Raw genomic sequence first — 23,456 nt, 5'->3', positions numbered from 1 at the left:
ATAGATAGATAGATAGATAGATAGATAGATAGATAGATAGATAGATAAGATAGAATATGATTTATATCTTAGGGGTTATTTTATAATTAGTAGAAAATTTAGTAAATATATGTTAATAGTTCTTACTGCACTCCTTTTTCTCTCACCTTTCCCTTCCAGCCAAGTGAATCACAATGAAATGGATGAGATCAGCAAGTAGATAATTGCAAAGCACCTGCAATAGCACCCAGCCATTTTGTAATTTGCTCAGTGTCGTCTAAGAAAATAATATTTACAAATGGCCATTTCCTGGGAGAAAGAGTTAACTAGATAGATGGATGGATCGATCTGCAGGGGTAGAGTTGGAGTTTGGTTTTCTTAAAATTCTCTTAAATTATTTTAGTCATCAATAAAACCCATTGCATGGAATAAATCTAAGTACTTCGTCATAGAAATGTTTTCTGATGCAGTCTAAATATTCATAGTGCTTATTAGTAAGAAATCAAGGCTGCTTTAATCTACATATTTAATATTTCATAAGTATTAAAACCATAATTAGACTCAGAATCAGCAGCTACACCATGTGTATGTTTCTCTGCTTTAAAAAAAAAAAAGGTAATTTGGAAAGATCCACCAGTGACAACACGTATGAACTGACATTTGATATTATGTGAAAGACCACGTATTGACCCTATGAGGAATGACTGACAAATTTTCCCTCTCCCCCATTTCTAGATCCTCCCCTGAGGATACCTCCCTTCCAGCCCAGCGTTTGAGTCATGGACTTAGAGATTCATAGTCAGAGCTTTTTGTATTTGTTAGTATGCATGCTTTTCTGTAAATTGTCGGAGCATTATGTCCAGAGATAAGAGGTCTAAATAGACCGATAATAGCATATATTATTAGCCCTTGGGCAAAATGCAAGAAAGTAGTTGAAAACTTTTATTTCTGGATTTTCTTTTTAAAGTGACATTTGGTAGCCTTCATCATATTATAAGGAGATAATGTGATAATTTTAAAAATCTTTGCTCCTGTGAGTATGAAAAGCCATGTCCAACCTATTCCCTAGGTTTGCCAGTGATTTCATTTTTTGATTTTTATTTTATTGCCTCTGAAGTTTACTAGGCATTTCATAAATACATAGATGGATAAGCTAATCTATATTTGTTTTGTACTTTATGTTTTACAAACATTCTTATCTCATTTAATCCTCTGTGGAAAGTCACTGATACTCTCATGGTTTTTGGCTGAAGTGAAGCTCTTAGAGGTTATGTTGCTGTATAGCCAAGCTCTTCCAGCTGATAAATGGTGAAGCAAGGACAGGAGTCCTAATTTCCACTATTTTCATGCTGCCTCCCCTAGAAGAAGCTGTGAAAATGTCCTGGATATAACTTGTCTCTAGTTAGTGAAAATTATAACTCTGGCATTTATAAGAGAAAAAAATAGATTCGATTATGTAATGCTTTGCTGAGCCTAATATCTTTAAATTACTATTTAATAAAATCAATTTGGTACAAATGGGGTTATTCTTATTTGCTCATCATTAGCTCTCTTCATCCATGATTTTCATTAAGTCTGCTTGTTATAAGAGGATCTGGGTGAAATGTAAGCATTACCTTCCTAAAGAATACAGAATACTATGAAGTGCAGCTAACCTGTATAACCTACCTCCATTATGATAGAATTGAGCTAGAGATTTATCTGTATGTGTTCCACTTATCTTTAGGCAAAGGGAGCATTCACAAATGCATCTTCTAGTTTTAATATGCCTTTATGTAGAAAGCTGATGAAGCCTTGGGCTTGTGAGTGCTGTCCCGAGTGTTTCCATGACAGCGAAGGGGCACGATTGTGGACATACTCTTGAGAAATCTGTTGTCTTTTAGAAAATCACACGAGAGTAAAAGTTTCCAAGTAGATAGATCTGTAAAAGCTCATTTCTTGATGGGTATTTACTTTTCTCCTGACTGGATTGAGATGTGTTTGTCTGAAAGCAAAGCAGTGTTATTTCATAGAGTCTTGGGGAGAGAAGAAACCTGAGAAGTCACTCAGATACGTGTCCTACTGGCCTTTGGTTCTCCACATCATACCTGCCAAATGGTTGTCTGGTTATACTTGAACACCTTTTACGACGGGAAACTCACTATTGTTCGAGATAGCTTATTCCATCTCGAATTAGAAAATTCTTCTTATATCAAGCATAAATCTCTTCTTTGTATTTTTAATCCCTTGATTCTGATCCTTTCTTTGGGGGCTGTGTAGACATATTTAATCCATCTTTCAAGTGAAAGATTGTCAGCTATTTGAAGACTCATAGTATGAAACACACACAGCTCTGACCTTAATCTTTGCTGACCCTCTCCACTGCACTCTATCTGGTCAGTCTTCCCGCAATCTTGGTCAGTTTCTTTCTTCTTCACGCATACTTAAGTTTGTCTAGAACCTCTGGAAATTCTGTTGCCAAAAGTGGAACCCCAGTACTAGCTGTGGTATGATTGACTCAATACTTAACCTGCCACGTAGTAAAGAGTAAAGATTTTTAAATCTCGTTTCAAATTTTTAAAGATACATAGGCTAGGCTGTATCTTTAGGCCATCGCATGACCGGTCTGTGTGATATCATAATTTGTGAAAGTGGACTTTTGACCTATTTAGAAATGCTTTTAGGTGAACTGAAGTTGGCTATTAAATATCTAGGAAAATCAAAGATATTCTAAAAATAATTAATGGCACAAGAGAAGCATTTGTGAGGTGTTTTCCTCCAAACTGGTGTCAGTTCTGAGATAAGGCTGCCCTCTAGTGGTTACTTATTCGCGGAAAGCCGAAAGCGGTAATGGTGCCAGTGAATTTCCCATCAGGCTAGTGGAGGGGGTCAAAGGTTGAAATTATTTTTTCACTTGCTGTGGGGCATTCTTCATCAGATTCCAAAGTGTAGTGCATTGTTTTAAATGGTTATTAGAAATGCAACTGTGGTGGAGATAATGAATTTCAAAAGTTTCCTTGGATGATAGTAAGGGAAGTTTTAAAGCTGAATGACAAAATTCTGTTTGGCTCCATATTAAATTTTAGGATGTAAATGAGATTTGGTTTGTGAGTAAACAATTATTATGACCTTAATGGTAATCCTTGTAATTTTTAGTTTCAACCTTGATTCTATTTCCCGACCCTCAAATAAAATTTAAAAAGAGATTGTCATTTGATCTGCATTTTCCCTTTTTAAACCTAGAGCTATTTTTTTTTCCAAAAAAGATCAAACATTTAGAAAGAAATAAACTATTGTAGCTTTTTTTGGCAATAAAATAATTTTAAACATGGATGCAAAACTATTAACCACTTGATATATGAAGACTATGGTTAGATCATTTGGTTCATTTCAGTGTAAGCAATTTGCCCAAAATATAGAGTATATGTTACGTAGATTTTTAGAACATCATATAGAGTTTATGCTTTAAAAAACACTGCACAAAATAGAAATAAGAATACATTTCTGTAATTTTTAGGATAAATAGATAATACGAGTGAATTGCAGGCTCAGATTTCGGTGGCATATCAAGTGTGAAACAATCATAAAACAATCTAATTTCTGTGTTGGAATCAGAGAAATAAGTATTGATCCTTTAATATCATTTAAGGAAATGAGGCCTTGCAGAAGAATGAGAATACAGGTTTACATGAATTTTGCATTGCTCAAGAAGTCAAGGCTTCGGAGCCAAGTTGGAATAACCAGGATAATAATAATGACGGGTAATCACCGAGATTTTAAAGGATGACAGGCTCCCTTGTTCCTACTGGAAAGGTGAAATTGCATCTTTATGTGAAAAACAAGGAGGGGGGTGGGATAAAAGCAAGAAGAACCTGCTGTTTAAACTTTTCCATCATAGAAATAAGATAGTGGTTCAGAAGTGAAGACTTGTGGTTAAGTTTCAGATCAGTTATTGAAGCAAACCGTTTTTTTAAACTACGCCACCCAGGAGTGTGATTCTTTCACCACATGACAAATATTCTCTTTTTCATAGAATGTTATTTTCATTTTTCAGTTGCTGGGGTTCCCCCCCTTCTTTTATTTGTTTATTTCATGTCAAATCTTGTGCAGAACATGGCATAAATAAATAAATTTGTTTCAGCAAATTCTTATTAAGTGCGTCCTGTGTGCTGGGTTATACAGGGGCCACCTATGTGCTATTATAGAGCTGAGACACCTGCCCCCCAGTTGTGTCTCTTAAGCCGTGAATTAGCGTCTAAAAAATGCACTGAGAGATTGGCAGCCACACTTAGCCAGAGACGGCTGCTTTAAAACCGTTGTTCTTATAGGTTTGCAGCTTCCGTGAGCGAGATGCCATTTAAAATAAAGGAGAATTTGCGACACACAATGAAATGAAATGGTACTGTAATTGGATAAAGCCAATCATTATACTTATGTGCGAACAGGATTTCCTTCCAAATAAGCCAGAGTTTAGTTCTAAAATCCTGCCTCAAGTAGGGGTTCTGAAACTTGAGAGTACAACTCATAACCCAGAGAGTCTGTTCAAAAGGGAGATTGGTAGGTCCCAGCCGGAGAGAGCCTGATTCTCTCCATTTTGGTCCTTGTGGCCCAGGAAGGCATGTGTTTAAAAGGGTCTCAGATGTTTTCGATTCTGGTGGTCCTCAGCCTACCGATTCAGCTGGTCCTCTCGCTTTGTGAAACCTCATCCTCACCTTCCAGAGCTGGGATCTTGTAGCCCTTCATCAGTTCCCAGATATCATTGATCTTCACAGTCAACTGGGAAGCATTTAAAAAGTGAACTCTCATTCTCCATCACCACCTGCATGGATCCTGCTTCCGACAGTCTGGGGTGAGACCAAGGAATTTGAATTTGTCAAAGCTCTTCTGGTGACTGAGGATCTGGCAAGTTTGGGAAGCATTGCTCTGGTCTTTGGTGTGGAGAGTGGAGCTCAGAAAGGTAAATGTAATTATTAGGATAAGCGTGAGCCTTCCCTTCAGTCCACGGAATCTCCTTTCAGGCTGGAAGCGATGCCCAACATGAGCAATTTCTGCCATTATTTGGATGTTATTAACACACTTGACATAATCTTCTGATTATTTTGGTCTTTCTCTACTAGCGTGTGGAAGGAAGTGGGCATACTCCAAATCTGTTACCCCAAGTGGCCCAAACAGGCAGGACACCCTGAGACTTTGGTGTGGGAGGTGCCAGTGATACTTCCCAAACACTCCCTTTTCTGCATCAATCCTCCTGGGGAGCTCTGGCCTTCCGGCATTTAGTGAGCCCCAGGGGCTGGCTCTTGCCACCATTTTGACCACCCAGTGGGGGTAGGCTGGGGATTGTGCCATAGGAGTCAAGACCAACTCCAGGGAAAACAGTGATGTCTTTTCTATGTTGCTTTTGTCCGCAACAAAGTAAAGGTTCTAGCCATGGCAGTCTCATCAGTGCTTCCTCTTTACAAGTATTTCTCAGGCCCCGCGCACCTTTCAGGTCTGCCCACTTCCAGGCACTGGAGGTAGCTGAGTATGAATGAGGCAAGCACAACACTGCCTTCACACAGCTTCGATTCTAGTCTGGTGAAACAGAAAAACAGAACTGCTCTGGTTGATGGAGAAGGCAGCCCACCCCCTTCCACACCACAACTCCAGACCCCTCTTTCTTTGGAAAATGGTGGTGCGATAGCCCATTATTGTGGCAGGTATGATGCTGTGGATTGTAGAAGCCGCAGTGAACACAGTGGGCTTTGTCTCTGGCCTTGGTGAGTGTACATTCGGGTGGGAAGAGCTAGATAATACCTAAGTAAACACATAAATGAACTAGATAAGAACAGGTAGTGACAACAGCTAGGCTAACAGGCAAACAGTGTGATGGCTTAGAAATGTGTATGGCCTCCTGGATGAATGTCTGGGAACACAGTCCAAGAATTTTTTCCAACTGATAGTGAACGTTCGGCCGTAGACTCAGGAGGGTGCATAGAGGTCATCTGGTCCCTTAGTTCTCAACCTTGTCTGCACATTGGACTGTCTAGAGAGCTTTTTAAAGATACTCAAGCCCAGCCTGCACTCCTAGAGGCTCTGATTTTATTGGTTTGAGGTGGGACTCAAGTACTGTTAATTTTTTAAGCTGCCGTTCTGACTCGGATTGAGAAACCCCTGAAGTTCAACACCCTGACTTTACACACGAGTCATTGGTCCCCAATGCAGGGAAACAGCATTGGATGGCAGAAACCACCCCCCCTTCATGTTGGGTGGGGGAAGATGTGGGTTCTCCTCTCACATCTACTACTCAAATAATTGTCAGGTTACCTCAGTTGCTCGCTTCCCCCATTTGTTAAGTTCGAGAGACTTGATAGCCATCAAGGTCTTTTCCAGATCTCCCATTTGATGAAATGTTTCTATTCAAACAGAAAGATGATCTAGTTTCTTGTTCAAGACTTGGAGGAAACAGATGAATGCCTTCTAGTTTCCTTATTCCCTGTCTCAACCCTTAATTGCTGTAGGTGCCTCAATCAGCTAATCCGTTCATTTCAAAAGTGAAAATTTAAGGTAGAAAAAGATGATTACTTTTAGCCAGTGATTTAAATAAATTTAAGAACAAGCAAGCTTTCGTTAATATTAATAATAAATATGTCCAGACTTAGTTCTGGTAAATAACAGAAATCCCTTATTTATCAAATTCTATTCCAAAGCCTTTTCCATTTTTGATGGTTGACTTAAAACCAAGGAGGTTAGGGGCAGGGAGGTTGCATAAAGATGGAAACCCTGGAATCATCTTAACCATTGCATACCACAGTAATTGTATTCCTTACCAAGTATTCTAGGCCAGAAACCCAACAAAATTGAGTCTCTCCTAATATATTGTTTGCAGCTTATTAGCAAGCAGAAACAGTATCTCCTATGTTGCCAGCTTACAAAAGGAAAATAACAGAACTCAGCTCTGTCATGAAAAATAAAGTCATTGTACTTCCTCATTAGAGATCCAGTATCTGTAAGAACTTGGATTTCATTGAAACATTTATTCAGAAAGGTAGCAGTTCATTATAAACTGGGCTGGTGTGATGTAAGCACCTTAACTTTATTTCCTTTTTGTGTGGAATGTCCCAGTGGGGTTTGATAATATTCAGCAGTTCCAGAAGTGATAAAGGAGCTTGAAAAGTAAATCTGATGGGAGCTGGTAAATGAAATTAGAGCCGTGTCTTTTTCAACGGAGAATTTTAAAGATGAGCATATTGCCTATTTTGTGTGTATATATTTAAGGAACTGTACACACGTTGTATACAAAGCCATATGTTTGCCTCAGACGTTAAATTATGAAAAATCATCTTCTAACTTACATTGCATCCGCAACAGCAAGCAGCTTCTGAAAATGGTTTAATAAAATAATTGGTTTGGCAGAAGTCTATTTCACATCAGTATTTCTGTCACAAGCAAAGTCATGTAGAACAGAAGTGTTTTGTTTCCACCATTGCAGAGAAACAAAGTTGTTTAAGATGAGTTAAGATGTCTCGAAGTTTTGGCCGACTTTCTGAGCCTCCTGCTGCTGTTGCATTCAGAATCCCTTTTAACGTGGCTTGGAAGTTTCTCTGTGATTTCAATGGCTGCTTAGGGGAAGTATTGGCTAAACTACTCATTTTGACTTGTTAAGATGGCTTGAGCGTTTTCAGAATGTTTTCATTTGCTAGAAATATGTTTTGTGCTCAGGCTTCTCTTGTTGAAGAAGGTTGGTTACCAGCCATCTGATGATGCCTCAGGGTGTTTACAGAAAATGTGGGTGCCGTAGTTATTTGAGCACAGCCCTCCCCCAACAAAGATAGTGTGGTAATCAGGAATGTGAAAACATGTATTTAAGGACTGATGCTTGTAAAAAGGGGTGCCGTAAAGAAACATGGTTGTTCAGATGTAAGAAATGACTGACAGCTCTCCTTGTAGGCATGCTAGTAACAATAAAGTCTAGAAGTTCAACATCAAAGCGATCACAGCTTACTCCACCAGTGACTTACACATCAAAGACGAAGTGCAAGACAAAGGAAGTGCACTGAGGTATGTTTCTGCCTCATAGCCAGATGCTCAGGGGGAGCTCCCATAGCTCCTTTCACGAATGCAAAGTGATTTTTGCAGATCAGCGTCTTCATTTCATAAGTGACCAGGAATATAGAAAAAGCAGGGTAAACGAGTGTCATAATTGCTCCCCATCACTTTAAGATTGGGTAGGAAAGATTCATCGCACAGGAGATTGGTCTCTCTGATTTCCTTAAGTAACAAATTCTGTAGCAGTGTGGGCAGCTCTGAATTCACCTAATAGAATACAGGCAATTATTCACAAAATGAGAGAGTACAAATTGGATACATTTCAAGTTGGTGGTTTAGAATTATTCTTGAGAACATTAAACTGGACCTAAGTTTGTGGAGTTATGCCTTTCTCTCTCTCTTGTTTGCTTTTTATTTTTTTTAAATTAACCTTGTGGGTGGATGTCTGCTGAATCAGGTGTGCATTACTTAACAGGTGTGTGTGATAATGAAATTTGGACCTGTTAAACCGGCTCTTAATTAATCACCAGATCTGTACCTCAGTTCTATAAATTGAATGGCTTCTACTCCAGAATGAAAAATGCCAAAAGTAGAACAGGAAGAAGAGTCTAGAAATGACCCCTGCCTTAATATTAAATTGAAAACAAAATTAACCATGCAAGTATTATGGGTGATTTGAAATAATGTGCTTTTTTTTTTTTTGCTTGCCTTTGAAATTTGAGGTTCTTTTATAGTTAGTTCATCTTCAGTAATTTACTCATTTTTAAATGCTATTGAAAAATAGTAGTGCTCTGTGTAGTCATTAATAAATACAAAGCAGCTCTCTCAAGGCTCTGGGGAGACCTAATAAACACAACTGTGTTACTAATTGATGCTATACTGAGCTGACAAAAGTAGTGCATCGGTAAACAGAAGTTAGAAAGCAAAAAGTTAAAGAACTATAGGGGATTATGTAGACATCAAGGGTTGGAAATTATAATAAGGCCTCTTTAGGGGAGCATTAATTTGCATGTGGCTGAATTAGGACACCCAATTATTTCTGAGGACACTACTAAGAGCTCATCCGAAATACCCCTGAAGTGGTGATAGGGTTCGGGAGGGTTGGGTGTTACATGGGATAGAGGGGGGACCGAGCAGGTCATATTTCCTATAACTCAAGATAGTTTTCCCAATAGCTTGTTGGAGCAGCTTTCCTTGTTAGGGAGGAAAATGCTGATGAAATCAAGAGTACTGCAATTTCTTTGTTCTATATACACAATTTATGTTGAATTGCCACAATGGAATTTTTTTTTAAGCAGGGAGGGCAGGAGGGTGGAGACAGAAATAAACCTTTTAAATCTTCTTTATGTGAAGCCCACAAGGACATAAGTACTGAGCAGATTAGAGAGTGGATTTATACTGTTAGTATCCTCTGTGGCAGTGGTCCTCAGCGTGGGATCCAGGCACCCCTGGGGGCCCCGAGGCCCTTTGAAGGGTTACAAGAGATAAAAAACAATCTGTATAATAACACTCAGATATTATTTGCCCTTTTCACTGTACCGACCATTTGGCATGAATAGTGCCAAAGCCTTGGGGGGTAAAACTGGCACCTTTGCAGGAATCAAGGCAGGGACACCAACCTGTACAAGTCATCATCGTATTTGCTATTACTGCGGACTTGCTGTTAAAACATTGCCAGGTTCATTTGAGAATGTCCTTGATGAAGCAGTAAAGATTATTAAGTGTATTAAATTTCAACCCTCAAGTACAAGTCTTTTTAATATTGTTTATAACAAAATGGGAAGTACACATAAAGCGCTTCTGCTCCGTACTGAAGGAGGATGTTTGGGGGGGTGGGGGAAAGCACTGGGCCATTGTTAGAGTTAATAGCTGAACTAGCTGCTTTTTGAATGGAATGCCTTTTACTTACTAGAATGACTGACTAGCTATTCAGACTTAGGTATAGGTCATATATTTTCTCAAAAATGAACCAAGTGAGCCTGTCACTTCAAGAAAAATAGCTGGCAGTATTTATTGCCGATAAGCTCAAGCTTTTAGGCAAATGGAATTTTGGAATACTTGTATCCAACACCATGCATGTGGCTGCTTCTCAATATTTAAAGACGTTCCTGATGATGTAGGCGGTGATATTAATAAATGCGGTTGCTTGATATAATCTCATTTAGTAATGAAATATGGCAACATCTGGAAGAACTACATAACTCCGTGAACTAATAGTTTCGAAGTGACCAATGCATGGGTAGAAGATTCATTCAAAGTACAAAATAAGCTTTGCCCATGGCAGTATTGTAGCCAATGAGGTTTATCTGAGGCGCGATTACTGCTAATTGAAAACTTTTCCCAAAGTACAAAATATACCAATCTATCTGAATTTAACAGAGTACAAAAAATAACGAGAGGGTTTCAGGTTTCATATTCCAACTAACCTTTAAGAAACCACCATTCGGGGAGTTTTGGTGTAATATCAAAGAAGGCCATCCAAAATTATCTGATAAGGCTATAAAATAACCCTCCTCCAGCTACATGTCTGTGTGAGGCCAGATTTTTTTCATGTACTTCAACCAAAAGAACACAACAGACAGAATGCAGAAGCAGATATGAGTCCACCTGTCTTCTATAAGCTAGAGATTAAAGAGATGTGCAGAAATGTAAAAAGAATGGCATTCTTCGGATTAACCATTTTGGGGAAAACATATTTATCATAAAAATACTTTGTGTTAATCTGTAATGAGTTTATTACTATTATTTTTAAATTAACTATAAGTAAATATTTTTACATTTTCTCGGTTTTAATTTTTTATAACGTCATTACTGATGCGTTACCCACATAAACAAAAGCTCTTTGGGACTTTTAAATACATAAAGGGATCTAGATGTCAGACACCAAAAAGTTGGAGAACCAAAAAAGAAATGGGGGGGGATGCCTGGGTGGCTCTGTCGGGTAAGCAGCTGACTCTTGATTTTGGTTCAGGTCATGCTTTCAGGGTTGTGAGATGGAGCCTTGTGTGGGGCTCCGTGCTGGGTGTGGAGCCTGCTTAAGATTTTCTCTCTCCCTCTCCATCTGCCTCCCCCCAACACGTGCACACTCTCTCTCTTAAAAAAAAAAAAAAGTTGGGCGCCTGGGTGGCTCAGTCGTTAAGTGTCTGCCTTCGGCTCAGGTCATGGTCCCAGGGTCCTGGGATCGAGCCCCGCATCGGGCTCCCTGCTTGGCAGGAAGCCTGCTTCTCCCTCTCCCACTCCCCCTGCCTGGGTTCCCTCTCTCACTGTGTCTCCCTCTGTCAAATAAGTAAATAAAATCTTAAAAAAAAAAAAAAAGTTTGAGAATCACTGCTGTACAGTTTACCCTAGGAGATGGAAGATTTTGTGACAAAGCACACGGTAACAATGGAAAGGGCTTTAGATTTAGATAAATTCAACAGATAAGCCATGAATTATATATTAAACAAAAAAAGCACTTTCAAACATGAATTCAAAAACGAATTTTCTAATCTCTATTTTCTTTATAAATAGTCTTCCCCTTTAATGGCCATGGAAGACTAGAATCATTGCTGATATTACATTTTCAGAGTTTTTGTTGTTTTTTGATACAACAGATTTGGCATAAAATTGTGGTTTACAGAGGCTTTAACATTTATCTTTAATCATCTGCAAACTACATTAGCAAAAACTGCAGTAAATTACTGCTATTTGTCTTTTCAGTTTGGCCTTATACCGAGGAAAAAATATTTTGTAACATTAGTGTGACTTCCAGAGCTATTCCAAATCCTGGTAGATGTGAGACTTTCCCACGAATGCCGGCCCTTTGGGGAATTTCATTACCGCATGTAGTGATGGAAAGAAAACCCTCCCAGGTCCCGCCACTGCACGAGTGAAGGATCCCGTCACCTGCCGTCCACATTTGTGCCCCCTCAGACCTTCTCTAGGAGGGAAGAGTTCTGCCCAGGTGTCTGTTGGCACTGAAGACACAGCAGGAAGGCTGAGCCCTCGACTAACTTCAGATGTGCTTGGCAGAATCCATTCCATTAGACTAATTAAATGTATGAACGTCCAGCCTCCCCTGAAGTTTCTTGTGAAGAATAACATGCAGTTAGAAAGCCGTGCTCAAATACTTGTTGTTAATTTTGTAATCGCTTTGTTGGCATCTAACATATAGGCATTTACATCGTCCTATGGAGCTGGGCCATTGGCCTCTTTGTTATTACCAAATAGGGGGCACACAGGTCTTGGTTCTATTTGGTTTCCTGTCAACAGGCTGTCAGTTGAATGGGAGCAAATGCGTTTTGGCACATTCTGCTTTTCCAGGGTCTTGCTCCTGACTCCTGTAACTCAGAGAGGACTCGGTGCCCCTAGAGCGAGATGGATGTCAGAGTATGGGGCTACCTCACTCCTGGCATGGTTTTAGTAGCCAACTAAAGGTAGAAGCTGAAACACACTCACTGTGTCAGTGGAGGTTATGCGGTGGTCCACAGCTCTACTGGCCACCAGAAACAGCCCCTCATTGCCTCTTGGATCTGCCCCAAATGAGGAGGGCTAATGGAAGTGAGGTGGCCTAGTTTCAGAACAGTTCCTGATGGTAATGTGGGGGAAGGATGGGAGCAGAGAGGAAGGAAATGAAGACAGCATCCTCTCTCCTTGGGCTGTTAAGAAGACGAAGCTCTAACCTTTGCAAGATGGGTGGGAGAAAGAGCCACATGCCCACTCGTGGTGAAAAAGAAAACAAAACTTCCTCCCAATGCCCAAGATAATTATCCTCTTTTAAGTAAAATGGCTCTTTTGAGGCAGTACATTTTGTTACATTTCAAGCATTTTCCTGCCACCCAAACTTAAAATAATTAGTTTTACACATTAAGTTTGGCATTACTCAGTGGTTTTGACCCAGGCATAGGAGATGATTTAAAAACCAAAAGGCATTTTTATGTTGGTCTGAGAGGGCTCACTCTGTGGGAATTCATCAGGCTCCCATTTGTGATGCCTGTTTCTGGAGGTATGTTGCACTTCAATAAAAAGCTTACTAAAAGGCTAGGGCCTTCTAGTACATTTGTTATATAAATAATATACTCACAGTACTGAAAATACTCTCTAGACTCAAGGCTTTGGAATTTTTCACTGTCCTTTAACACACATTTTGTTTATTCTCAATTCCTTTGTACCACCACTTCACAAACATAAAATTGAATTTATGACTTTACAGGAGGGAAACTAATGGCATTTATATGTGTCAATTATGTATACAAAGCCATAACTCTGTATCACAAAGGCCTGATAGCAACCTTTATATTTTCCTTCCTTTCCCTCCCTCCCTTCCTCCCTTCCTTCCTTCTTTCCTTCCCCTCCTTTCCCTCCCCTCCCCTCCTCCCCTCCCCTTTCCTTCCTCCCTCCCTCCTTCCTTTCCCTCCCTTCCTCTTTGCCTCCCCTCCCCTCCCCTCCCTCCCTTCCTCCCTCCCTCCCTCCCTTCTTTCCCTCTCCTCCCCTTTCCTTCCTTCCTTCCTTCTTCCCTCCCTCCCTCCCTTCATTCTTTCCCTCCCCTTCCCCGCCCCCCTCCCCTCCTCTCTCCTGCCCTCCCCTCCCCTTCCTTCCTTCCTTCCTTCCTTCCTTCCTTTTTTCCTTCCTTCCTTCCAACATTGGCTCTTGAAAAACTTGTGAGGAAGATAGGAGGAGAAAGTGAATCAGAAGGCATGGGGATATTGTTACAGGAATATGAAGTTCTTCTAAGACTTAATGCTTCCTGTGCACTTTTTAGCTCTCTGCTAAAGGTTCTGGCCCTCCTAAGGATGGTCTCAGGCAAACAGGCTGTGTTTCCATAGTCAAGCATCTCCCTTTTCTGTGCTCTCCTGGCTTAGAGTCATCGCCCTCCTTCCATAGAAAGATGGAGTAGTGCACCTCTCCAAGGCCACCTCCCCTTCCCTCTCTCCTAACTCCGTGTTTTGTTCTCTCGTCCCCTTCTCTCCTGGCTCTTCCAGGTGACGTGACAGAAATGAATAGGAAGGAATGTGGGACATTTGGCATACGTGGAAGAACATGTATGGATTTGGAAATTTTTCCAAATACAAGGTTCCAGTCCCAGAAATGCTACATACTAGGCTGAAGGATCTCGGGCAAGTCACATACCTCTCTAAACCTCAGTGTCATCAATTGTAAAACAGTCATCAGATTGACCTCAGAGGGATTTTAGAAAGTAGGGAGTTACACATAGAAGGTACTTACTACAGTGTCTCGCCCGTAACAGGTACTTAGCACATAGTAGACACTGAATAAGGGCCTTCACTGGTGCCCAAAGATAGGAGTTATATGATCTGATCAGATGGGGTTGGTGGAAGGGGCACTTGGATGATATTTCTCCTCATATAATGTGGGAGGCTTCGAATTCTGCATTGTCCAAGCCTTGCCACTGTAAACAGTGATACATGTATCCTAAGCCTACCATGTTTAAAGTGCTTCCTCTGTGTGAAGCACTGTGAAGTGCCTTATTACCACACTGAATACTCATGTGAGCCTTTCATCCCCCTTTTTACAGAGCTGAGACTCAGACCGAACACCTTCCCAGGATCACAGAGCTAGGAGCGCTTAGGGAGGCCGAGCCCGTCAGGCTCTCGAGGCTGTGTTTCTAACCTCCTTGCTCTCCTGACCCAAGACCACAGCACCACAGGACTCTCACAGAAATACACTGTTCCAGACTCTGAGATTGGGTCGTCATGCAAACTGGGGTTGGGGGCTCTTTCAGAATACTTTGGTGGAGTGAGGGTAGGCAATAGAGAAACCTTTTTTATTGAGCATCTGCTTTGTGCCAGGCACGGTAGCAAGTGCTGCAACCAGGGAGATGGGAAGGGGTGTTCCCCGCCTTCAAGGAGCTCACAGGCCTCTGAGGACCTGAGCTGCACATAAAGTCACAACACAGTGACCGCGCCAGATTAGAGCAGGGGGAGATGCAGTGGGAGCCCACAGGAGGAGCCCTCCTCAGACCTGTGGAGGAGAAGGAGGCAAAGGCCTGGCTGAGCTCTGAAGCGAAGGAACCTCTTCCCAACCAAGAGCAGAGCTCTCAAAAATTCTCAGAGGCCGGACAGGGAGTCGGGTGAGTCTGGGGATGGCAGGTAGTTGAGTCTGGCCTGTAGGGACTGCAGGAGACCGGGCAGCTGGAGGAGGCCGGTGTGCTTCAGACCACGAAGGCCCAGGCTGTCATTCCAGGTTCTTTAGACCGAAGCTGTGGGAAGCCACTGAAGACGGTTGCCAAGCGTTTTTAAGGTGTGTGGAATCATGAGGAGCAATCACATGTTCTCACTATCTTCTTTTCCCCCTTAATCATTTCGGGGGATGGGGGGCGGGGGGGGAGCTTTTGGGATGCAGCCAAAGACCCTCCCGTGGTCTGCTCTGGGTTTCTGTGCGGACACGTCGCCTCTTGCGTGTTCTCGAGAGCTCTGTGGAAGGCATCCCGCCACAAGACTCCTTCAATGGATTGTTGCACTTTGCTTGTTATAAATTGATTCGGGGACTTCATTATGATGTCGCTTAGATGAATGGGGCAGTGGTGTTTTGGCTCGCACTGCCAGGAGGAGGGAAAACAAGTGTCTGTGGTGCCGCGGTTCAGTCACGCTGCTTACAGAAGTAGGGCCATGAAAGGACGGAGGAGTGTGTCTTTGATACTAGAAACCCTGTCGCCCTGTTGGTGCTACAAGCGAATGCTTAAATTAAAGGTTGGAGCCAGCTTTCAAGTGTTGACTGTCGAGCACAACACTCAGCCCACACTCGTGCACTTACTCAAGCTTGTTAAAATAAAAATACACTCTCGGCGAGGCTCGTGTCACAGCTCGTGTAATTATTACATTGAAGATTGTTGTTTGCCTTTGAGTTGCTGTAGCACCCGTTTATTTAAAGATACGCTCGGGGGGCGCCTGGGTGGCTCAGTCGGTTAAGCGACTGCCTTCGGCTCAGGTCATGATCCCAGCGTCCTGGGATCAAGCCCCGCGTCAGGCTCCCTGCTCAGTGGGGAGTCTGCTTCTCCCTCTCCCTCTGCTCCTCCCCTGCTTGTGATCTCTTTCTCTCTTTCTCAAATAAATAAAATCTTTAAAAAAAAATGTTACAGGGTGCCTGGGTGGCCCAGATGGTTAAGCGTCTGCCTTCGGCTCAGGTCGTGATCCTGGAGTCCCAGGATCAAGTCCCGTATCGGGCTCCCTGCTCGGCGGGGAGTCTGCTTCTCCCTCTGACCCTCCCCCCTCTCATGTGCTCTCTTTCTCTCATTCTCTCTGTCTCAAATAAATAAATAAAATCTTTAAAAAAATAAATAAATAAAGATACGCTCGGTCATTTAATACCATTCGTCAGGACTTATGCCCAAACCGTGAAGAAGTAAATACCATTGCCGGGTGCCTCTCCGGGCTGTTTCTCCTTCATGTGTTCAAGGTAAACACTGGCACTTGGCAGACTGATCCAGAGGGGAGGGGATTTCCCTTCCCCACCGTAGCCCAGTTGCTCAACCGACTCACCTCTCATCTGCCGACAAGGATAATGATGGCATCGCCCTTGGTGGAGCGTTCTGAGGATTAAATGAGATAATACACGTAAGGTGTTTGGCCCATCAGTAAGTGCTTCGTAATGTTGTTTTATTATTGGTGGCATTCATAGAGTTCTTCTTTTTTTTTTAAGTGGTGGGCTGGAGTCTGACTTGAGTGCCACTCTTTTTGCCTGGCTGCCAACAATAAAAGCAGGACAGTCTAGCTATCTGTAATAGCAGTGGGCTCGTTAGCCCTAGAGTTAGACTCCCTGCTGCGTTTCTTGTGGTTGGAAATGTCCAAATTATTCAAGTGTTTGGGAAAGTTGTGCAAGACTATGCAAACGTGAGGCATCGTGCTCATTTTGTGACTGATCTCTCGTGGGGTTCTTCCCCTGGACGTACAGATTTCTAAGTCATCCTCCCTCCTTGCACTATATTGGCCGTGTGGAATGCGGGGACATCACCTCCAACAAATGAATCCACTTTATCCCCATTTATTGAGCGGCTTTCTACAACTAAAGCTACTCAGCTTTGCTGTGTTGTTTTAAGGCCCCGAAATTCAAATTGTGGATACTGAGGGGGGGGGGTATACCCAGTGTCTAATGGGGGGAGGGGCAGAAGAAGAGGGATAACCCATCGTGGGGCTCCATCTCACCACCCTGAGATCATGACCTGAGCCGAAATCAAGAATCGGACACTTAACCGACTGCGCCACCCAGGCGCCCAGTGTCTTTTCTGCAGTGTCTTTTCTGCAGACCTATGGAGTCTCATGCGTGGAACTGAGACATCAGGCCTCTCTCTCCCCATCTCGGAGTGCTGGGATTTATGATCTCTGCAGAATGCTCTGGTATGTTTAAGTCAGGATGTTGTTTTGTTTATATAAATCACCCTTACACCTGCACTTCTGCATGGATGATTACTTTTTAATGAGGTAACAGAATAGTGGTGAGGTCAGTTTATGTCTTGGCACGGTGTTCTGATGAGTGAATTTTGATAACTCCCTAGTGGAGAGCAGCATTTTGATCGTGGAAGGTGATGTAGCTAAAAACATCAGTCCCTTAGCTGGTGGGCATTTTGTAGAATGTTAGACCTGTGAGCAACTTTGGAGGCCAACTCGTCCAGAATGTTTACTTCACAAATTAGGTAGTTGGGAGATGAAATGCCATGCCCGGGATAAAGTGGTGGCAGGTTAAGAACTAGAATCAGAGTCTCTGACTCCTTTGCCACAATTGTTTCACTGCTCATGCCCCATCTCAGTGCCACAGAGAGCTTACATGTGATATCATTATATCCAAAAGGGCTGTAAGTGATGCATGAGGCCTGTTTCACTCTTCAGTAACAAGGCCATACATTTTTATCAAAAGGTTTGATTGCATAATTATTTGTATTTTCATAGAAAAGGCAAAAAAATTCCAGCCAAGAGTGGCAGCACAAAGGACCACATGCACCCGAGCTTTAATGTCAGCTTTAGAAGCACAGAAAAACACAGGAAACCACTTCAAATATACCATCACTAGGAATTCAAACTGTGTCAGAGAAGCCCGCAGAACAGTGTCCCTTCATGCTGAGTATTGTGAAAATCTATCCTTGTTGTTTGCTGTGGTCTCCCTGTGAGAGACACGTCGAAATTCCGCACGCCCCCCCCCGCCCACCCCAAGGAAAAAAAATAGCAGGAACAGTAAATAACAACTCTCAGATAATACAGATGGGTAAACATTTCCAGAATTGATTATATAAAGTACTGTTGACAAGCCACTAGCAGGCAAAATGAGGAGAGAGGGGGGGAAAAAAAAGAACTTTTATCTGCCATTCAACTCTGGGCATACAAGGCAGGATAGAGACACAGAGCAAAATCCGTGATTAACATGATAATGTTCTTCATTGCATGCATGGGATCGTCAGAGGTTCCTGAGAATTATCTAGTCCAGGCTACTCCTGTTACTCCAGAGGAAGGAGAAACTCAGAAAGGTTAAGTGGCTGGCCTAGCATCCCACCCTTCACAGCAAGGCCAATTTCGGGACCCTGGTCTCTTGACTCTCAGTCGAGTGCTCTCGCTACGATAGCATGACCCCCTAATTGAATCTATGACAGGACCAAGCATCAGGGGTACAAAATGAGGCTCACAGAAATTTATCTAAATGGAATGCTGTTTTGAAATCATCATTAAAGCTGTTCATGATTTTTAGCATCTCCAAAGCGCAAGAACTTAATATGGTATCGTGTAAAAATCTTAAGTTATTGCCAGCCCCAGAAAGGAAGGAACTTCTCATGTGTATTTAGTTATCCAACAAATATTTGCTAAATGCCTGTGCTTGAATTTACATGACCCATGGTCTTTGATCAATTCTCCTCTCTTTTCTCTGAGACTAATAAGCAGAGGGATCACTGGATCTGTCCCCTTCACCCCTCGATCTAAGGGGGTCATGCACACATCCTCTTACTTTTCTCTAGTCGTTCCTATCCTTTCCATCTGGTCTTTAAATGTCAGTCTCTGTTCTCATCTCCTTTTTTTTAGCCCGTGTGAGTTTCTCCTGTTTGTCTTGCTCTCCTTTCGCTGACGTATTTGCATCTCTGTAGTCGCGCTTAATATCTGCTAAATCAAACCATATTGGCTTGAATAACTTCCATTGATTTGTGAATAAAAGGATGCTTCAGCTGCCCAGCCCTGCTCTTTGCTCCTTCTTTGTCGCCAGTAGGTTTAACTTACTCAAACCCTCCTTGTCTCTGTCCCCCTTTTACCCCTGCATTGTTCATGCTCCCCCTGTTCAAGCCGGCTCACCCTTTCGAGCTGTCCTTACTAGAAACACAGTCTCTGTGTTGCTATTTCATTTACTCGTTATTTAGTGAGTGAGGCAACTGATTGTCATTTTCTCTTTGCTGTTGTCCTGTTTTCACTTTTAACCACCACCCTTCCCCCAAATTATCGTGATGGCACGAATCATGTTGTCATTGGCTAAACCACACTGAGCATCTACTACATATTTGCTAAGCAGCATTCAGAAGACTTGAATTTTTTACTGTAAAGATGGAGCCTTTGGCTTCTTTTGAGAAGGGATGGAAAATGAACAAGCCAATTTTGTTGATTATTTTAATTCAACCAATTTTCTATATACAATACTTTCACCACAGAGAAATGATTAGATACTATGTGCCAGAAAAAAGAAGTGTGAAAAGGCACTAACCACAAAAATATGATTTTGTAAGTCTTATCATCAGCCTATCTATTTTACACTCCAGGAAATGCCATAATCTTTATATTGTTTTTCTTAGCTCAACCCGAAATCCATATGAAACAAATATAAAACTCTCCAGTCAACTTTTACCTACTTCTTGGCTTTGTCATTCAGCAACCGCCCACTCGTCAGTTATACTAGGAAAACATACAAAATCATATTGATGGTTTGCTAACCTAACAATAATAATGCTTAGATTCAAGATCAATTTCATTACAGGAAACATGAAAGAAACTCTCAGATGTGTGAGCTCAGAGGCTGTGTTGCTGGTAGACGGGGAAGCCCAGGAACGCGCTCTGCGGGATGCTGAGATGTGGGCCTGGCCTGCTTCCAACCAGCAGGTGTTAGTTGCGAGTCCTCCTCTCCCAGCGACACCCAGCCCAGACCTCACCGCTGCCTGGTGGGGGAGAAATGGCTTCTTCTGTCTTCAGAGGCATTCTGACACTACACTTGGCCAAGGTGTACAAATGGGGAAGTTTGGGTCTTGAGAGTCTTGAGAGTAGATCATCCAAGTTGCCATCTTCTGTACATACATGAGTAAGAGAGAGCATTAGAACGAGGAGCCTTGGCTGCTCTCCCGCCTCGTGGGTATGTTTGAAGCTTCTCACAGGTAGGAAGACCTTTGGGGACTATTCGGCATCACTAGCTGAGGCTGCCCTGCTGTGGCATCTCCCCTTGGTTGGGACAGCCTTTGTCTTTGGCACAGTAGAAAGGTGCACAGGGTAGAAGTAACAGCAGGAGATACAAAGCATCATCCTGTCCATTTTCCGGCAGAGCACTGCTCTCCTACCCAGTGCTTATCTTCCTGGATACCGTCCTCCCTGTAGAGCAGTGGTTTTTAACTGGGGACAGTTTTGACCCCCAGGGGACATCTGTCAATATTTGGAGACATTTTTAGTTATCACAGCTGGAGAGTGCTACTAGTATCTGGTGCGTGGAGGCAAGGGATGCTGCTAAACATCCTATGTAGTGCCCAGGACAGCCGCCCCAAATAAAGAATTATCCAGCCCCAAATATCAGTAGTGCTGAGGCTGAGGAATCCTGCCCTTCACACATAATCATCTCCTTTTTTTAGCCCGTGTGAGTTTCTCCTGTTTGTCTTGCTCTCCTTTCGCTGACGTATTTGCATCTCTGTAGTCGCTTAATATCTGCATCTCTGTAGCCTGCTTAATATCTGCTAAATCAAACCATATTGGCTTGAATCACGGGCCCTTCACACATAACACCTGCATTTTCAACCTAAAGACATTATATTTAAAAGTACTTACTTTCTTCTTTAAATGAAGGAATAAGTGGGAAGCCTCATTGACATGAGAGACAAATAAAGGTGGGGGAGTAATGCATTAACAACAACAACAAAAAAGCCAGAGAGAATCAATATAAATTAACTCATTTAAGTTAATTTATGCTGCTTGCAATGGTAGAAAGACTCTCTGGTGAGAGAAGACATCTCTTTAAAAGAGAAGGCGCAAACCTAAATGCTTAATGTTGCTAGGCAGGTGATATGAGTGTGGCAGATAGAAGAGGCACCTGGACCACTGGACAGCACGTGTGCCATCTGGAATGAGCCGCCTCCCTTGGCTCTGACCACCTGTCATCATTTAGAATAACTGGTCCACCATTGCCGGGTCTCTTGATTCTTCAAGAGAATCTGGAAGTCTGAATTTTAATGTAAAAGTCCCTGGTTATCAACTGTTAGAAACAATTTTTAAAACTCGTAAGTTTTGTGTGGTTGAATATTGGGCAGATGAGACAAAAATCTCTGGTCTAATACCTACATGGGTCTGAATAGGTTCCCCTGTTCCAAAAACTTTAAGTGACTTGGAAAATAAGTCTAAACTCCTTAGCAGAGTATTCAAGACCCTTTAAGATTGGGACTCACCAACCTAGCTACCCATTTTCCATCCATTGGCTCCTGCCCACCCTTCTTTTGAGACACAGTGTGCCTCTCTTTGAACAAACCGTGCATGCTCATACTAGGACCTCTGCTTGGCTTTCTCTCCTTCCCATCCCAACTTCCTTTCCGCTGCCTACGGAAATGTGCTAGTCATTCTTCATGGCCCAGATCAGATAAATGATCTTCCTGAATTCTCTCAAAAAGTCTGATTTGCTATATTATGTTATTATGCTTTTTACAACTTACCACACATTCATCTAATCACCTGCCCACCTCAAATAATGTATAAGATTTGGAGGCTAGGAACCCAACTTTATTTATTGTTCTCTCCTCCATGTAAACAGAGCTTTTAGTAAATGTAAATCACCTTCTCCTTAATCATCCACCAGCATGCACTGTCATTAACATGACAGTTTCTTTCACCAGATTTTTCTCTCTTCCCTTCCTATGACCAAATTGTCCCCCCAAATTAAAATAACATTAAAATAATGTTATTTATGGCAGTAATGGAATTATGTGGTTTTTTGTATCATCTCACACCCTTTATTAAGAGGGAAAAAGTAAAACTTGAGAGATGAGTAATACTTATTAAGTTTTGGAATAGCATTAAAATAAGTATCTTTAAACAGTTAAATATTTGCGTCTATACTTAGATGTATAAATCAGTATTTCTTTGAACTTGAAGTGGATTTTGAACTGTGCTTTCCATAATTATAATAATCATACATTTTATTTATGTGTAGTTGGACTATATAGACATTAACCAATTAATTCTTGATCACATTGCCTAATAAGAAGACTTTCCTTGGTACCCTATTTTTAGAGTACACATATGAGTGTGTGTTAATTATAGACCTCTGTTACTAACTTTGCATCCTATTATCCAAATGCTTACAAAACAATTTACCAACATCAAGAGGTAGGTGGGCAAGAAACTTGTATCAGAATTAACTTCAGTTTTCAAAGCAGGAGGCAAGTGATATTTATTAATCCATCAAATACCTGGCCTGAGTTCAAGGACAATTCATTTTTCTTAAGTGTTTGAATGGTTGTTCAAGGGGATGTGTTGACTTTTTCAATTCAGGTCACATCATAATTAGCTAATTTAAAAAACACATATATATGTTTGAGCCAAGTTTAGTTTTATTTTATAATCCTAGTTCTATGTAGGTGATACAGCTAATAATTAAGTTACTCGCATTAGGTTATGCTTTCAGAAGTTGCTATGGCTTGCCACCTATCCCATTAAAAAAAAAACCTTTATCACTAATTTTAACATGAAACAGATCCATTTAGAGAAAATCCATTATGAATGAGATAGAGTAGGTTGTTGAATAACATAGGTTTAGGCTCAAGGCCAAATATAAATGTGATATAAATGGGAATATATTGGACAAATGCAGTTTATCTCATTATTTAGCAGTGAGGTATTCCAAATGCTTCTGCTAATAAATACATAAAAATAGATTACACATAACATGCACACTGTGAGTTGCCTTTGCAGAATTTTTTTGCAACCTCCACTACGCCTGAAACCAATCCTGTTTGAACAGCAACAGTACTTGAGCCTCTGGTTACAAGAAACAGCTCCTTTAAAATTTAGATTAAAAAAAAAAAAAGATAAATAAAAAAGGAAGAAAAGTCAGTGTTGTATCTGTGGAATTTACCTTAATGGAAGAATTCTTAGGAATGCACCAATTTTATCTAAATCTGTTTGTGTTGTCTTCTGTTAATCCCCTATTGTCCCTTGAAATCAACCCACATGAAAAGAAGGCAGTGTTCTTCCTCAGAGCTCTGATGGGCGAATGCAGAGACTGAGGTTTCAGGAACGCTGTCTTTTTGCTGAGATGCTGATAGA

At 41.6% G+C, this 23,456-nt stretch overlaps 1 protein-coding gene and 1 pseudogene across 2 annotated transcripts in view; both read left to right on the top strand.

Annotated features, from left to right (window-relative positions):
* RORA (RAR related orphan receptor A) overlaps positions 1-23,456 on the top strand; it is a 705,545-nt gene that overhangs the window by 616,349 nt on the left and 65,740 nt on the right. The window lies entirely within an intron of this gene.
* On the top strand, positions 10,251-10,374 carry LOC123325732 (annotated as a pseudogene).

Source organism: Neomonachus schauinslandi, chromosome 9 (assembly GCF_002201575.2).
Source record: "Neomonachus schauinslandi chromosome 9, ASM220157v2, whole genome shotgun sequence".
Classification (NCBI taxonomy): Eukaryota; Metazoa; Chordata; class Mammalia; order Carnivora; family Phocidae; genus Neomonachus; species Neomonachus schauinslandi.
The sequence above is the reverse complement of the archived record's forward strand: the minus strand, read 5'-3'. Positions and strand labels throughout refer to the sequence as shown.